Source organism: Ochotona princeps, chromosome X, assembly GCF_030435755.1.
Source record: "Ochotona princeps isolate mOchPri1 chromosome X, mOchPri1.hap1, whole genome shotgun sequence".
In the NCBI taxonomy this organism is placed as follows: Eukaryota; Metazoa; Chordata; class Mammalia; order Lagomorpha; family Ochotonidae; genus Ochotona; species Ochotona princeps.
In genome coordinates this window covers 4,949,093-4,966,406 of record NC_080865.1, presented here as the reverse complement: position 1 = coordinate 4,966,406, position 17,314 = coordinate 4,949,093, and the positions used below count along the sequence as shown (strand labels likewise).

General features: G+C 48.6%; 1 long non-coding RNA gene and 1 other non-coding gene across 2 annotated transcripts; one reads left to right on the top strand and one right to left on the bottom strand.

Annotated features, from left to right (window-relative positions):
* LOC101533859 (uncharacterized) lies at positions 1-9,460 on the bottom strand. Its single transcript, XR_009244584.1, has 3 exons — positions 9,325-9,460; positions 1,635-1,728; positions 1-93 (listed from the first exon to the last, which is right to left on the bottom strand). It is a non-coding gene; the product is annotated as an uncharacterized LOC101533859 (transcript).
* Positions 9,461-14,696: 5,236 nt separating this feature from the next.
* Positions 14,697-17,036, top strand: LOC131478481 (uncharacterized). The gene is made up of 4 exons (XR_009244488.1): positions 14,697-14,769; positions 15,657-15,748; positions 16,392-16,500; positions 16,944-17,036. It is a non-coding gene; the product is annotated as an uncharacterized LOC131478481 (long non-coding RNA).
* The last annotated feature ends 278 nt before the right edge of the window (positions 17,037-17,314 follow it).

The following is a 17,314-nucleotide window of genomic DNA, read 5'->3' as shown; positions in this document are numbered from 1 at the left end:
TTCAGCGATGGTCCAGTTTGAGATGTTTCTCGCTTCACTGGAAGTCTCTGGGATATTAGGGTCACTGCTCCTTTCATTATGGCTGCTTGAAGACTGCAAAGAGAGAGACTGCGATAGGATCATGACAACACTTCTACAACACTTTTTCCTACTACTCCTGGGGAGTAGTGGAGTCCCACTCTAGACCAGGCTTCCTGGTGAACCAAGTACACATACTCTACATAGCTCATTCCGTCACCACAGCAACTGTGCAAATTTAAGGGGGAAATCAGAGCCTTCATTTTGCAAATGTGGAAAGACATTCCTGACTTGCCCAAAGTCGCCTGGCTTGGACGCGATAGAGGGAGAAATCAAACACAGACCTTCTATTTCCAATTCCCTGCACATATTCTCTATGCTAGAGGTACTGCTTCTTGCAATAATCGATGTAAGAGAATTGGCAGCTCCAGCAATACCAGAGGGTGATAGAAATAATCACCATGCAATGAGGTAGGTTGCGCTGACAAGTTGAACTACAGTTTGTTAGTTCTTTATGCACACCTTTAGTCACACAGACATGCATACGCGTGCACATACAAATGCAGGATCATTTGGCGCATGAATCTTGACAGTGGATATATGCGGCCTTCTAGTTCCAATTCAAAAATCCGCACGCAGCTTGAAGGGCATCTGACAAATCTTTTGTGAGTGTCACACGTGTTTTATTGTCCTTTTTGGATGAGGAGGAGTCACAGCTCCTTCACATTACTGATTTTGGGAGAGCGTCTGTGCTTAAGATTCTTTTCTCAAGAGCATTGACAAAGGTGGTCAAAAGTAATTCTTAAAATGTTGATCTCACTCCAAGAAATGACGTTTTGGGTACTCTGGGTATTGCTCATGAAGGAAGAGTGTCAGTGGGGAACATGGGAAGGAGGTGGTGTGTGGGTGGAAGTATTAATAGGCCCATTTAAAACAGTATTGTGAATTGCATGATATTTGTTCACTTCATGTGAATAAAATAACTTTTAAAAGATTATTACTATGAATCGGGGTCTTTGCCAAGTTGGAGTGTCCCCTGAAAACATCTGTGTTCTGCAATTACCTGCCTTTTCAAAGTCAGCATCCTCAAAGGGTTAGTTGATGGCAAGGGCCCTTTTATCTGCATTCACAGTGTTGTTACTGCATTTCTTAGAAGGCCTTTGTTTCCAAACCTAACTTAACAAGACTTTAAAGCAAGACATGTGATGGTCATTTGGAGCTACTCTGACCACAGCTACCGGAAGAGCCCATGTTCACCTTTATACCATCAGTAACATCCTGGTTATTGAAGCAACGATGCAAGGAAGAGACAGGAGTGGCCAACTGAAGTTTGATGTGAGATCTCCAGCAACAGGAATCAAACAGGCATAAGAACTTAACGCAAAGGCCAGATCATAAAGAAGTCCAACAATTTTCTCAGTCCTGAGTTTTCTGAAACACTAGACCCCCAGTGTCCCCAAATAGTAATGTTACATATCTTTGATATACATAAAATCTGCTCTCTTGATATGAACACAATATTTAAAATATAGAAATCTTTTTCACTGCGGATCACCAATTGGACTATTCAAGACTGGCAATGCATGAAATAGAGGTTATTTGACCCTGCTTCCTACCTCTGTGTCTTTAGAATCGTGGCTGTCAGGGTTTATCTTACTCCTTTTGCAGTAGGAGTGCTGTCCATCGTCTCTATTGGCATTTCTTTTCTTCCTGTAAACAGATTGCAGATACAGGAGAACATAGCACCCATTAATTCATCTTTTGGGCATTCAGGTTGTAGGCCATTACATCTTATCTGGAAAAACGAGGGAACTTCAAAGCCCATATAAGTAAGTGTAAAATAGATTTCCAAGTCCTTTGTACCAAAATAAGCTTATCTTTTCCTGCTGTTTTTTATGATAATTCAAATACTCTCATAAATCACGGTCAACTTCAACGAGAATTTCAAGTTCAACAGCGTAGCACACCAAGCTCTAAGAGAAAAGCTAAAATGCAGGAACTCTACAGTCAGACTGAAGCGTAATTCCCCAAACTCAGCTTCATAATTTCACTTAAAGTTTGGAAATAAAATAAAACAAGGGTGCAGCTGGTAAAACTGTCGCCTATGACATGCAGTCCATACAAGCACCAGTTCAAATCCCAGCTCCTCTACCTCCACTCCAGCTCCCTTGTCATGTGCCTAGGAAAGCAGCAGGATGACCTTAGTGCTTGGGCCCCTGACAGCCCTGGGTAGCCCTGAATAGGCTCCTGTTTGGTCTAGCACAGCCCCAGCCATGGCACCTTGTGGGGAGTACAGGAGCAAATGCATAATCCTTTCCTTCCTTCTTCTCTTCCTCTCTTCCTCCCTGTCTTCTTTCTTCCTTCTCTCCCTCTCTTTCTTCTTTCCCTCCATCTCCTCCTCCCCTCTTCCCTCTCTCTCCTGCCCACTTTCCTCATTCCCGCCTTCCCTGTCCCTCCCTCCCTCCCTCCTCTTTCTTCACTCTTTCCCTGCCCTCCCCTTCTCTCTCTCACTCCCTTTCACTCATTCTCTCACTCCTCACTCCCTCTCTGTCTCCCTTTCCACTTTCTTTGTCTCTCCCCGACTCTAATGTCCCACACTCTCCCTCCACTTTCCTACCTATCCGTCTGCTCTTCCCTGTCCTTCCTTCCCCTCCTCTCTCTCTTGCCCTCTTCCCTATTTCTGCCTTACTGCCCTCTTTTCTTGCCCTCCCGCCCTTCCCTCACTTCCTCGGATTCTCTCCCGCCCTTCCCTCTCTCCCTCCCCCTTTTCTCACTCTCTCTCAGCCTCCATTCCTCCCCTGGCCCTTCCAAAGTTCTTTCCCTCCCTTCCACTTCTCCCTCCCTCCCTCTCTCCTCATGCTTTCCTCACGATTGCTGCTCTGTTCCCCTTCCCCCACTCTGTCTCTCCCTCTCCTCCCTCCTCCCTGCCTCGCCCTGACTTCCCTCCTTCCCTCCCCCTCTCCATCCCGCCGCCTTTCCTCATTCTCTCCCTCCCCATTCCCCCTCCACCCTCCTTCCCTCCCTCCCTCTGTCTGCCCTCCCCTCTCCCTCCCACACTCCCCTCTTTCTTCCCTCCCACACTCCCCTCTTTCTTCCCTCCCACATCTCCCTTCTGCACTCCCTCCTGATCTCTCCCTGCCCTTTGCCTCTCTCCTTATTCCTTCCTTCTCTCTCCCTCCTCCCCCTCCTCCCTCCTCACTGCCTCTGTATGTTTGTCTCTTCCTCATCCCTTCTCTCCCATGCTCTGTGCTTCCACACCTCTCTTCCTCCTCTGCCCTCTCCTCCCTCCTCCCTCTCACTCCTCTCCTTGACCCTGCGTCTCCCTGACTGCCTGCTTTTCTTCCACACCCTCTTTCTCCCCTTCATCATTCTCTCCCTCCACGTCCTCCCTTCCCTCTCCATTTCTTCATGCTTGTCGCCCCTCCCCGTCTCTCCCTCCCTCTTTCCTTCTCTCTCCCTCCCTCCTACCTCCTCCCCTTCCCTCCCTATCTTCCTCCTATTATCTTTCTCTGCCTCCCTCCCCTCTTCTTTCCTCTTCCCTGCCTCTCCCTTACCACACCCTCCCCATTCCCTCCTCCCTGCCCCTTTGCCATCCTCTCCCTCCCCTTCCCTTCAGCCCTCCTTCTGGCCCTGTTTCTGTCTCTTATTCCCTCCTCCCTTCACTCCCACACTCTCACTGCTCCTTCCCTCCCTCTTACTTCTTCCTAACCTCTCACTTCTCCTGTTTCTCTCCCTCTCTGTACTTCCCCCCTTCCTCCTTCCCTCCTGCTCCTTCCTCCTCCCTACTCTCCCCTTTCCTTACTCTCCCTCACACTTCCCTCTCTCTCCCTCCTGCCTCCCACTCTCTCTCCCTCTCTCCTTCCCCTCACTCCCTTACTTCCCCACCCCTCTCCTCGCACTCTTCCTCCACTTTCCCTCCTGCTTTTCCTCTTCCCTCTTTCTCCCTCTCTCTGTCCTCTCTCTACCTCTTTCTCACTCCCTTCCTCTCCATCCTCCACTGTCCCTCCATTCTGCAGTGTTTGTCTTTCTCCCCCTCCTTTCCTCTCTCTACCTACTTTGTCACCTCACACGCCTTTCCCTCCTCCTCTTTCCTCAAACTCTCCTCCACTTCCCATCCCCCCTCCCTCCCTCTCCCCTCCCTCCCTCTCCCCTCCCTCCCTCCTCACCCTCCCTCCCACCCTCTCTCCCCTCCCTCCCCTCTCTCCCCTTCCCTCCCCCCTCTCCCCTTCCCTCCCTCTCCCTTTCCCTCCCTCTCTCCCCTCCCTCCCTCTCTCCCCTTCCCCTCCCTCACTCTCCCACCCTCCCTCCCTCCCTCTCCCTCCACTCTCCCTCCCTCCCTCTCCCCTCCTCCCTCCCACCCCTTCCCTCCCACTCTCACCCTCCCTCTCTCTCTCCCCTATCCTCCCCCTCTCCCCTCCCTCCCTCTCTCCCCTTCCCTCCCTCTCTCACCCTCCCTCTCTCTCTCCTTCCCTCCCCACTCATCCCCTCCCTCCCTCTCTCCCTTCCCTCCCTCTCTCCCCTCCCCTCCCCTCACCCCCTTCCCTCCCTCTCTCCCCTTCCCTCCCTCTCTCCCCTTCCCTCCCTCTCTCACCCTCCCTCTCTCTCTCCTTCCCTCCTCCTCTCTCCTCCCTCCCTCTCACCCCTCCCTCCCTCTCCCTCCCTCTCTCCCCTCCCTCCCTCTCCCCCTTCCCTCCCTCTCTCCCCTTCCCTCCCACTCTCACCCTCCCTCTCTCTCTCCCTTTCCTCCCACTCTCCCCTCCCTCCCTCCCTCTCTCCCCTTCCCTCCCTCTCTCACCCCTCCCTCTCTCTCTCCTTCCCTCCTCTCTCCCCTTCCCTCCCTCTCTCCCCTTCCCTCCCTCTCTCCCCTTCCCTCCCACTCTCACCCTCCCTCTCTCTCTCCCCTTTCCTCCCACTCTCCCCTCCCTCCCTCTCTCCCCTTCCCTCCCTCTCTCACCCTCCCTCTCTCTCTCCTTCCCTCCCTCTCTCCCCTTCCCTCCCTCTCTCCCCTTCCCTCCCTCTCTCACCCTCCCTCTCTCTCTCCTTCCCTCCTTCTCTCTCCTCCCTCCCTCTCTCCCCTCCCTCCCTCTCTCCCTTTCCCTCCCTCTCTCCCCTCCCTCCCTCTCCCCCTTCCCTCCCTCTCTCCCCTTCCCTCCCTCTCTCCCCTTCTCTCCCTCTCTCACCCTCCCTCTCACTCTCCCCTTCCCTCCCCCTCTCCCCTCCCTCCCTCTCTCCCCACCCCTCCCTGTCTCCCCTCTCTCCCCACCCCTCCCTCTCTCCCCTTCCCTCCCTCTCTCCCCTTCCCTCCCTCTCTCCCCTTCCCTCCCTCTCTCCCCCTCTCTCCCTCTCTCACCTCCCTCCCTCTCTTCCCTTCCCTCCTCCCTCTCTCCCCTCCCTCCCTCTCTCCCCTTCCCTCCCTCTCTCCCCCTCTCTCCCTCTCTCACCTCCCTCCCTCTCTTCCCTTCCCTCCCTCTCTCCCTTCCCTCCCTCTCTCACCTCCCTCCCTCTCTCCCCTTCCCTCCCTCTCTCCCCCTCCCTCCCTCTCTCACCTCCCTCCCTCTCTCCCCCTCCCTCCCTCTCTCCCCTTCCCTCCCTCTCTTCCCTCCCTCCTTCTCCTTCCCTTTCCCTCCCACTTCCCTCCCTTTTTGCCTCCCTCTCCAGCTTTCTCAACTCCCTCTTTCCTCCCTCTGTCCTTCCACATTTTCTTCCTCGTGTTTCCTCATTCCCTCCATTCCCACTGCCTCCCTTCCTTTCTTTGTCTCTCTATCCTCTTCCCCTCCCAGTCACTTTCCTCCCTTGCTGCCTACATTCTCTCTTCCCATCTCTTCCACACTCTTCATCATCCCTTTCCTCACACATGCGCCTTCCTCCCTTTCCTCCCACTCTCCCTCCTCCGCTCTCCACATTCTCTTTTTCCTCCCATTCCCACACTCTCCCATTCCCTGCCACACACTGTCTCTGCCATTCCTTCCACACTCTCCATGTTTTCCTCCCAAATGCTCCCTCCTCCTTCCCTTTCCAGGCTTACCCTCCTCCCTTCTCTCACATGCTCCCTCCTCCCTTCCTTCCCACACTCTCCATCCTCTCTAACCTCCCACATGCTCCCTCCTCCCTTCCTTCCCACACTCTCCATCCTCTCTAACCTCCCACATGCTCCCTCCTCCCTAACCTCCCACATGCTCCCTCCTCCCTTCCTTCCCACCGTCTACCTCCTCCCCTCCCTCCTACACTCTGACTCCACCCCCATGCCTATTCCTCCCTCCCCTCCCACACTTTCCCTCACCCCTCCCACATGCTCCCTCCTCCCTAACCTCCCACATGCTCCCTCCTCCCTTCCTTTCCACTATCTACCTCCTCCCCTCCCTCCTACACTCTGGCTCCACCCCCATGCTACTTCCTCCCTCCCCTCCCACACTCTCCATCCTCCCTAACCTCCCACATGCTCCCTCCTCCCTAACCTCCCACATGCTCCCTCCTCCCTTCCTTCCCACCGTCTACCTCCTCCCCTCCCTCCTACACTCTGACTCCACCCCCATGCCTATTCCTCCCTCCCCTCCCACACTTTCCCTCACCCCTCCCACATGCTCCCTCCTCCCTAACCTCCCACATGCTCCCTCCTCCCTTCCTTTCCACTATCTACCTCCTCCCCTCCCTCCTACACTCTGGCTCCACCCCCATGCTACTTCCTCCCTCCCCTCCCACACTCTCCATCCTCCCTAACCTCCCACATGCTCCCTCCTCCCTAACCTCCCACATGCTCCCTCCTCCCTTCCTTCCCACCGTCTACCTCCTCCCCTCCCTCCTACACTCTGACTCCACCCCCATGCCTATTCCTCCCTCCCCTCCCACACTTTCCCTCACCCCTCCCACATGCTCCCTCCTCCCTAACCTCCCACATGCTCCCTCCTCCCTAACCTCCCACATGCTCCCTCCTCCCTTCTCTCACATGCTCCCTCATCCCTTCCTTCCCACAATCTATCTCCTCCCCTCCCTCCTACACTCTCACTCCTCCCACATGCTCATTCCTCCCTCCCCTCCCACACTCTCCCTCCTCCCTAACCTCCCACATGCTCCCTCCTCCTTCCTCTTCCAGGCTTTCCCTCCTCCCTTCTCTCACATGCCCCCTCAACCCTTCCTTCCCACTATCTACCTCCTCCCCTCATCCTACACTCTGGCTCCACCCCCCATGCTCCCTCCTCCCTCCCCTCCCACACTCTCCATCCTCCCTTACCTCCCACACTCTCCCTCACCCCTTCCACATGCTCCCTCCTCCCTTCCTTCCCACCGTCTACCTCCTCCCCTCCCTCCTACACTCTGACTCCACCCCCATGCCTATTCCTCCCTCCCCTCCCACACTTTCCCTCACCCCTCCCATATGCTCCCTCCTCCCTAACCTCCCACATGCTCCCTCCTGTTTCGGGTTCCAGACTTTCCCTCCTCCCTTCTCTCACATTCCCTGCCCCCCCATCCCTTATCTCACAGGCCACCTCCTCCCCTCCCTCCTACACTTTTGATCCTCTCCCATGCTCATTCCTCCTCCCCTCCCACACTCTCCCTCACCCCTTCCACCTGCTCCCTCCTCCCTAACCTCCCACATGCCCCCTCCACCCTCCCTTCCCACTATCTACTTCCTCCCTTCCCTCCTACACTCTGACTCCTTACACATACTCATTGCTCCCTCCCCTCCCACACTCTCCCTCACGCCTCCCACATGCTCCCTCCTCCCTAACCTCCCACCTGCTCCCTCCTCCCTAACCTCCCACATGCTCCCTCCTCCCTAACCTCCCACATGCTCTCTCCTCCTTCCCCTTCCAGGCTTTCCCTCCTCCCTTCTCTCACGTGCCCCCTCCTCCCTTCTCTCACATGCCACCTCCTCCCCTCCCACCTGCTCCCTCCTCCCTAACCTCCCACATGCTCCCTCCTCCCTAACCTCCCACATGCTCCCTCCTCCTTCCCCTTCCAGGCTTTCCCTCCTCCCTTCTCTCACGTGCCCCCTCCTCCCTTCTCTCATGTGCCCCCTCCTCCCTTCTCTCACATGCCACCTCCTCCCCTCCCACATGCTCCCTCCTCCCTAACCTCCCACATGCTCCCTCCTCCTTCCCCTTCCAGGCTTTCCCTCCTCCCTTCTCTCACGTGCCCCTCCTCCCTTCTCTCACATGCCACCTCCTCCCCTCCCACCTGCTCCCTCCTCCCTAACCTCCCACATGCTCCCTCCTCCCTAACCTCCCACATGCTCCCTCCTCCTTCCCCTTCCAGGCTTTCCCTCCTCCCTTCTCTCACGTGCCCCCTCCTCCCTTCTCTCATGTGCCCCCTCCTCCCTTCTCTCACATGCCACCTCCTCCCCTCCCACATGCTCCCTCCTCCCTAACCTCCCACATGCTCCCTCCTCCTTCCCCTTCCAGGCTTTCCCTCCTCCCTTCTCGCACATCCCCTGCCCCCCCATCCCTTATCTCACAGGCCACCTCCTCCCCTCCCTCCTACACTCTGACTCCTCCCACATGCTCATTCCTCTTCCCCTCCCACACTCTCCCTCACCCCTCCCTCCCACACTCTCCCTCCTCCATTACCACCCTTTCTCCTCCTCCCTTTTCCCTCTCTCCTTTCTTCTTTCCTTCTCACTCTCTCCATTACCCTCCCTCTCTCCCTCCCATTCCCTCTCACTGCTTCTCTGCCCCCTTGCCCTTACCTCCCTTTCTTCTTCCCTCTTCCTTCCCCTTCCCTCATAATCTCCCTTCCACTCTGCCTCCCATTCCCTTCTCCCCACTCACTCTTTCACCTCTCTCCTGCTCCTTCCCTGCATACTTCTCCATTTTCCCCTCTAATGAATTCTCCTCTCCCTTCCCTCTTCCTTACCTGTCTCTTTTCTGGTCTCTCCCTCCTCCCTTCCCACCCATGTTTTACCTCCCCATTTCACCCTCTCCTTTTCCTTTCTCCCTCCCTTGCCTCTTTCTCCTTTCTTCTGCTCCTCTCACTCCCCTCCTCTTCCTACTCCCTCACCTTTCTGCTCTCTCTCTCTCTCCCTTTCCTTCCTTCCTCCCTTTTGTTTTCTCCCTCTGCCTCCCTGTTCCATCACACTTTCCCTCCCTTTCCCTCCTACCTTCTTCTATCCCTCTTCCCTAACCCCTCTTCTTCTCCATCTCTCCTTGCCCTTTCTCTCAAACTCTCCCTCCAGTTTCTCCCCCTTCCCTCCCCTTCTCCCGCCCTTAGTCTCTCTCTGGCTGTCCGATTCTCTGTAACTCTGTCATTCAAATAAAATCTTTAGAACAGTAAAACTAGGAAGAGTTACATAGCTGAATTCCCTAAGTCTACCTAATTAGAGTCATTCCTTCATTCGCTGAAATGTCAATTACAGGTTAAGTGATTTAGCACCTTCCAGATGATAACATCTCAGACATGTGTGGTTCTCAGTGTCTACTGTTGGCAAATGGAGAGTGTACAGAGAGACTGCTCTGGTGTTCTGCTAGGCAATCACGGTTGCCATGCCAACTATGATTATGACATGGGGGCTGCTTCACTGGACTGTCAACAGGACACCAGAGCAGACTGCCTCCCAGAAATGACTTCCTCACCGTTGTTAGGATTACATCTTCATTCCCAAGTCCACTCCCAAGTAATGAGATTGCAATGTTTACATTCTAACTCTTGCAACTGCCCCCAAGCTATTCAGACACTTTCCCCAGCCATCTGCTTAGGAATCACTCCTCTGTGTTTGGTGATTCTGAGGATGGCCCAGCCTGCTCAGTTTTATGATGCAGCCTCTCTCCAATCTTCCTTTTATATCTGGAAGATTGGCGTGTCAAACTCCTTGTTAAAGCAGGAAAATAAACCCATTCACCCAAAATAAGGTTCCAATATGAACTGGAAGAGAGTAGTTCCTATTCTGGGTAAGGAGGCTTTGTGGCTATGCTCTGTCTGCCTCCTCCCTGGGCCACCTGCTCATATGCCTGAGCCCCTGTCTTGAAGTGGAGACATCAGTCAGTCCAGACTTGGGGTGTAAACAAGTAAGGCTGCTGGAGCTGGCCCTAGAAGGGACATTCTCTTGAGGCCTGGCCAAAGTCCTTCAGGAAACCTACAGGAAGAGATTAGTGCAGAACTGTAGGTCCAAATCCAACAAGGCTTTTATGCTAAACAAATTGCCCCCATAAGCGAATCTGGATGATTTGTGTACAGTCTTGGTTAAAAGGAAACTTTTTCGGTGTTAAATATGTGAATTATTTTTACAGTAGCATGCTTTCGTTTAAATTTTAAAAGAAAGGAGGAGGGAGCATGGGGAATGTGGGCAGGAGATAGGGTAGGGTGGGAAGTATCATTAAGATCCTAAGTCTGTACTGCAGTAAGTGTGGAATTTGTCCATTTTATATATATAACAAAAACCAGAAGTTGGATGTATCTATCAGATTCTCTTCCTGTACCTGATAAATACATTAAAGGTCTAGGTTGCAAAAGAAAAAAAATTGAATTTATTTTTCGGTCATGTGAGGCATGGAAAGCAACCTGAGAAGTTTTAGCTGGACTTGTGGATGAAAAACCCATTGCAGTACTATCCAGCTGGCGTCATATGTACTGTTGACTGTGCCTTCATTCCAACAGCATGTTGCTAATTGAGATCCTAAGTTCACACTTAGTGCATTTTTCTTTATGCTCACTCTCTGGACCTCCGTCATGACCAAAATCAATAATCCCATACAGTAAGCTCAACTGGTTGGCGTTTTACCACTGGCCTAAGTAACAATAGGATGCCTTCCACAATCTCACTTCCATGAATTTGTCTCACCCGGGGCAAGATCCTTGGGCAGGAAAACCCATCTGCTGATGTCTGATTTTGTGGAGGGATGGTAAATCATGCACCATAGCTACCTAAGAGATTTTGTGTTCTTTTAGTCCCTTAAGCCACAGTGAGGTTGCTATGGCATACAGGAAAAAGCTTCAAGTCTGGAAAATGCCAGGACTCTGTCCTGAGTCTGCTACCAATCTGCTAAATTGTCTTCATTAAGCTAAGACAAATTAATAAAATAATTTCTGATTACAGTTGAAAATGGTGAATATAAAATGTCAATTAAGAAAGAATCTTGCAACACCTGTATGTATATTACACTCGAGTGTTTTGAAACCACTAACTGTTAACATAAGAAATGTATTCAGACATATATAAAAGATAAATCTGTGATTATAAATATTCAACATTTTATTTAATAGCTTTTTTGAGTACTTATTTAGTGGCAGATATTTGTAAAAATGCTCAGAAAAAATGAGTGCAATAAGCATGTAACTGTCTCCCAGCCTCATGAGCACAAGGTTACGGTTATACGATATTTTGAGATTTTTACCATGTCTTAATGTTTAAATTAAAAAAAAAAGAACGTACAAGAAAATCAGTTTTCAAATTGTCAAAGTGATTTTTAAGTGGTTTGTTGAAAATAACATAGTAGGGCTTGGCCTAGTGGATGAAGTCCTCAGCTTGAATGTGCCTGGATCCCATATGGGTGCCGGTTCTAATCCTTGCAGCTCTGCTTCCCATCCAGCTCCCTGCTTGTTGCCTGGGAAAGCAGTCGAGGATGGTCCAAAGCCTTGGGACCCTGCAACCACCTGGGAGACTGGAAGAATCTCTTGGCTCCTGGCTTTGGATCGTCTCAGCTCCGGCCGTTGCAGTCACTTAGGGAATAAATCATTGGACAGGAAAGCTTCCTCTCTGTCTCTCCTCCTCTCTGTATATCTGACTTTGTAAAAATAAATAAATAAATAAATCTTTTTTTTTAAAGAAAATAATGCAGTAGTGATTTTGGTTTAGATATACTTTCATTAATCAAAAATTTGCAGTGAAATTTTGAAAAAATATTTCTAATGATCATGAATGAATGATAAAGAGGATATGATTAGTTTTATCTACATTTATCAGCTTAGCAAATTTTCTATACTGAGATTGTCTGTAATGATAGTGCTTGAATGGCATGGATGTGGAGGAAAAGCTACACTGATGTACTTTTGTGGAAGAGTGCTCAGACAATTGAGAATTAATTTACTGTTGATCCAGCCATTGAACTCCCAGTATGTATATCCAAAGGAAATGAAATCTGCATTCAAGAGAATAAATTGCATCCCTATATTTATACCAGCACAACTTGCAATAGGAAGGACATGGAATCAACTCACATGCTTGTCAACAGAGGCATGCACAAAAAAATTGTTGTACATTTGCTTGATGGAATATTATTCCACCATGAATAGAAATGAAATCCTGCTGTTTGCAACAAAATGGTCCCAAATGGAAACCATTAGCCTTAGTGAAGTAAAGCAGTCCCTAAAGGACAAATACCATAGTTGTCTCTGAAATGAGACACCCAACAATATGTGTGTGTGTATACTGCATATATATACTGTATAACAATATATATCTATATATAGATATATGTATATAGTTATATATGTTGTTATATATACTGTGTGTATATATATACATATATATATATGTGTGTGTGTGTACAGACACACACAGATGAACTACACAGGAGAAATTAGGATGCTGAGAAGTAAAGGTACTATGCAGTATGTGTCCCTACCTCGGAATAAAAGTAGCATTCCCAATAAAACTTATAAATACACCTCTAAAATACAATACTAGATTTTCTACCTCTGCCTATACTTGTCATGACATGATAACATTAAAATGTCAGAAAGTTAAACTTGTAACTTTTACTAAGGGAGTATACTACTGCATTAATGTGGCAGGAGGGGAAATTGGGGTGTGAGAAAAGGGGGAGGAAGGAAAACTAGAAAACTGAATGGTGGAAAACAATTTTAACCAATTAAAAAAAAACACGGGGGAAGAGATAGAGAGTAACATTCTAAGAAGTTTTCTTGTTGTTTTGTTTTGTTTTAATGTGAATGTGCGAGTATTTGGCCAGCTCCAAAGAAATCAGCTTAATATGGAAATCCAAAGGGATAATTTCCACATAGTGAGTACTGCTGACCTCCACAAGGCAGCAGTCTCTCTTACAGGACGAATGTGTTGCTCACAAGGGACAGACAAATTATTTTCTATGGAAAGGTTTCCCAGTGTCTTTTTTGAAGTATGAGGGGAGAGGAGAGAGGCAATTAGGATCACCAAAAGACGCATCACTGTTACCTGCGTGCCATGGAGACCCAATGTCACTGACAAATAGCAGAAAATCTTCTTTTCGACACCTTTTCTGTTCAGACCCTGGAGATATCGGCTGGGAAAGTCAGGATGGAGAAACACAAAGCCCACAAGATGGACTCTGATCACCACTATGGCACGTTGTGTATCTACCAGTCTCTGATACCTTCTCTGGTTCTGTATTCGCAACCATAGTAACGGCAACCGGAAGTTCCTTTGAAACCGGAAGTGTAGGATAGATTGGGGGCAGGAATGGAACTACACGAGGATTGGTGGGATCTAGGTCTGCGTGTGAGAGACGAATTAGATCGGTGTCAAACTAGGGGTCATCCTGGAGATACCCTGAATCTGTAGAGATAAAAGGATTCCCTCTTACAAGCTTGCTTCCCTTAACTGTTTAACATGCTACGAACGCAATAACAATGATTTATCTGCCTGTACCATAGTAACTTGCAATATCATAATATTTGTTTCTGCAGCAGCAAAAACAAAGTGATAAACTGTGTTTTCAGAGTTTCTGGTAAAACTCTACAAAACTGACTGTGTGTGTGATTGTATTTAACAATACTAACTTTCCATGTATTTTCTCTGAACAATCTATGTGTGGACTGCATTCCTTTTCTATGGAGTAAGCTTATACTTTCCATTCTCTATGGAGTTTTTGTTGTGCCTTACTTATCAATAAAGTCAGAATGTTACTCTTTCCACAAAGACTTTTCCCCCAAAAAGTCATCCCAAATGATTTTCAAAGTTGTTAGAATCTATGCAAGCAAGGACTCATTCATTCTAAAAAGCATGAGAAATAATTTCTTGCATTAAACTAGGGGGAAGTAAGAGCACACTGCTCTTGGCAATACCTGAAATTAATCATCCACAACCAATGAAAATGGAACAAAATGGAAGGCGCAGTTTTCCAGTCAGAGGTGTGCGGGAAGCATGAGTGTAGCCAGGCGCATGCGCAAATAACTGACCACTCTACTCCAGGGGCATGCGCAGTGATTGTGGCGCCTGGAAGATTTCCGGGTTGTGTCAGGGCGAAGCGGAGGTACTTAGGCTATGAGCATGTTTATTGTGGCTGTGCTTTGAAAGGATCTTGTGGTGAGGTGCTTCTGCTGTGTACGGAGTGACACCACGAGCTACCATGTACCCTTAGAGCAGAATTGTATGTTTCAGTGAAACTTATCTCGCTGTGTAGGTTGAACAAATGCAGACCTTCCTTTTAGTCCAGATGGTCTTGTTTTAGATCCAAAATCATCAGGGTTTCAAGAACCCCACTGATCACTTACTTGCAGGTAAAACAAACAAACCAAAAAATGTTTAACAGCAACACTCCCACCTCACACCCTCATCCACTCAAAGACGCCAAATAACAAATGGAATTTTCCATCATCCCCACATTGAACTCTTAGTTTCACTTAGGACACTTATGCCATTCAAAGCACCTCCGCTTCGCCCAGACACAACCCGGAAATCTTCCAGGCGCCACATCACTGCGCATGCCCCTGGAGTAGAGTTGTCAGTTATTTGCGCATGCGCCTGGCTATGCTCATGCTTCCCTCACACCACTGACTGGAAAGCTACGCCTGCCATTTTGTTCTATCTTCATTCTTTCTGAGCACGTAAGAAGCGACACTTGGTTTCCGTATCCACTTTCTTAGAATTTGAAGTGTGAGTGTGAGGAGGAGGAAGGAGGATTGGGTGTGGAATGTTATGATGCTGTGAGGGATAGGAGAGGTCCCCTTCTCCTCAGGGGGGCGCAGTGCCAGGCTACTTGTGGTGTCCTTGGGACTAGGGAGGATCCGGTGGGGTGTCAGTGATGGTGGGGTGAGGCCTGGGGAAGGTGCTGGGGGCGCACGTTTGTCCCAGGGGGCTCTGGCAACGGTTCCCAGAGCAGATTCTCATCAATTAGGCAGATTCACAGAGCAGAGCATGTGTGTTAGGGCGATGAGCACAAACCCTGGGAACAAAGTTCGATGGAGGTGGGGGTGCTGTGGGGTGGGACACTCAACAGGCACAGGCAGTGAAGTAGAGTGAGAGGAATCATACTCAGTCCATTGCGACTTCTCATCTCTGCAGTGGGGATTAAGGAGAACAGTAACAGATTTTGAAGGGTTTATTGAGGGATGCCATACCTTCAGAGTATGTTTATTTCAGAGGGAGTTGGACCTAGTACATGGACAAGCAGAGTGCAAAGTGGGGATTCCATTCGCTAGCAGTATTTTCCTACAAACCTCTGTGATGTAGAAACTGGTTTTCCAACCAAACCTCATCGTACGTTCCTGGTGTCATTTGCGACATGCGTTAAAAGGCGATTTCTATGCCTGTTGGCTGTGAACTAGCAAATGTTTAGTTAGTTTGACAGGGAATTAAGCATGACAAAATTACTCTGTGAAAATTTTCCAAAAATGTCTTAAGGTTTTAAGGGTGAATTCTGGTCTGTACCTAATATGTAATTACATGAGTGTATAAATCAAACTATTTTCAATTCACAATATTCTCTTTTAAGAGTGAAGCATGAGTGAGTATTTGAAAAGGAACGTGAGGTCTAGAAAAGCACAGAAGCAACAGGACTATGTGCAAGACTTCGAACGCCTCTTTGTGAGTGTTTCTACCTTTCTTGTTTCTACTTCAACAAACTGTTTATTCCATAATGCCTTTGGATTAGAATGTGCAGAATGGTCAAGTCTTCCATGTGCTGGAATGATATTGTAATCAACTCAAGGAAACATTGGTTGTGGATAATTAACTTCAGGTATTGCCAAGAGCAGGAAGCTCTTACTTCCCCCTAGTTTAATGCAAGAAATTCCTTCTCATGCTTTTTAGGATGGACATGAGTCCTTGCTTGCATAGATTCTAACAGCTTTGAAAATCTTTCAGGATGACCTTTTGGGGGAAGTGTTTGTGGAAAGAGTGATATTTTGACTTTATTGATAAGTAAGGAACAATGAAAACTCCATAGAGAATGGAAAGTATAAGCTTACTCCACAGAAAAAGAATAAAGTCCACACATAGTTTGTCAAAGCAAAATATATGGAAACCTTCCATTCATAAATATATTTTCACGTTTGTGCAAAATTAAGAGTGTATTTTACCAAATTCAATGAAGTTTTAATTAATCTATTTATCACTTTGGAATAACTGACTTTAGTCTTAAACGCAGTTAGGTGTCCACACAGAATAAAATGTGTAATGTAAACATGCATTTTTTTTCAATTATGCCTTTGCACTGTCACCACTGTAGGACAAGGATTGCTATAAAGAAAAATGTCCAAAACAGGACCCGCCATCTGAATGTTTGGATCTTCTAAGTGCTGAGCTGCTTGATATAACAGAAGTAATGGATGTCCCAGGTGAAAGGGGATTTCACCAAAATGCTTATGGGTGATGGAGATGTACTACTGCCTGTTGTATTACGATGTTGTGCTAATAGTCTAGTGATAACTGGGACTCAGGGCCGAGGATGGGTTAAATATTGAGCAATCCCACTGGAAGCAGGAACCCTGTGCTGTAAAACATCAGGCTGAGGCACATTCTGCAAACCTCTGTGATGTGGAAACTGGTTTTGCAACCAAGCCTCATCGTACGTTCCTGGAGTCACTTCTCAGATGCATTAAATGGTGATTTCTAGACCTGTTTGTTGGTTTGATTGCAAATTGTGCATTAGGTCATTGCTCTGTGAACTTTTATCAAAGATGTCTTCAGGTTTTACGGGTGTGATTCTGTTCTGCGTGGCTCATCGGTAGCTGCATGGGTGCATAAATCGTATTATCAATTCACACTGTTCTAACTTAAGGGCGACGCATGACTGAGTACAGGAAAGCAAAGACAGCACGTAGAACAAGACAGATGGAAGAGGATTACGCCCTAGAGTATCAACACCTCTTTGTGAGTGTTTCCACCTTTCTTATTTCTACTTCAACAAAGTAATTATTCCATAGTAACTTTGGATTACAATGCACAGAATGGTCGTCTTCCGTGTGTTGGCATGGCATTGTTACCACGTCAAGGAAGCATTGCTTTTAAGAAGATTGTTTTGTAATATTGCCAAGCTCAGTGTGCTCTTACGTTCTCCTGGTTAACCCCAGATATTCTTTCTCATGCTTTTAATACTGCATTTGAGTGCATGCCTGCATAGATTGAAATAACCTTGGAAATCTTTCAGGA